This window comes from Atta colombica, unplaced genomic scaffold, assembly GCF_001594045.1.
Source record: "Atta colombica isolate Treedump-2 unplaced genomic scaffold, Acol1.0 scaffold49, whole genome shotgun sequence".
Taxonomy (NCBI): Eukaryota; Metazoa; Arthropoda; class Insecta; order Hymenoptera; family Formicidae; genus Atta; species Atta colombica.
This window is the reverse complement of record NW_017259538.1, coordinates 669,765-670,316: the sequence shown is the minus strand read 5'-3', so window position 1 is coordinate 670,316 and position 552 is coordinate 669,765. Positions and strand designations below refer to the sequence as shown.

Sequence of the window (552 nt, the reverse complement as noted above, 5' to 3'; positions counted from 1 at the left end):
CCCCCCCCTCTCTCTCTCTCTCATTCCTTGTTCTCTCTTTTAGGCATTAGATAAATTACTACATAATTTAGCCGAAGGTGCAACAACCGGCCCCGAAACATATTTCGTTAACTCACTTGCTATGTCGATTTTGCAAGCTTTACGAAGATAAATATAATTTCAACAAATGCGCGAAAGTAAATTGAAACGAGACCAAAATGCTACTTTTACACGTTTCCAGTCAGTCAAGAATCTAAGTACACATTCAATTCATCAAAGTCTTTTCAGTTATGTCACGGAAGTACAAATATGATTGTATATGTATGTAAATTATATGTGTAATACAAGTTTTGTCGCTAACATGAAAAGCTGAATATAATGAGCTACTTTAAGACTTATATAAGAAAATGTCGACATACATTTCCGAATTTTCTGTCTTTTGAGTAAATTACTATCTTTCCATATTGATTCGAAAAAAAAACAAAAATTTCTATTCACAATTTAAAAACAATACAGAAATATGTATAAACATTTTAATTAATAAACGCATTTAAAATTTAATATAAAAGTATT

The 552-nt window shown here is 29.9% G+C and overlaps 1 protein-coding gene across 1 annotated transcript in view; it reads right to left on the bottom strand.

Annotated features, from left to right (window-relative positions):
* The window catches only part of LOC108691682, a 9,105-nt gene that overhangs the window by 5,433 nt on the left and 3,120 nt on the right, over positions 1-552 (bottom strand). The window lies entirely within an intron of this gene.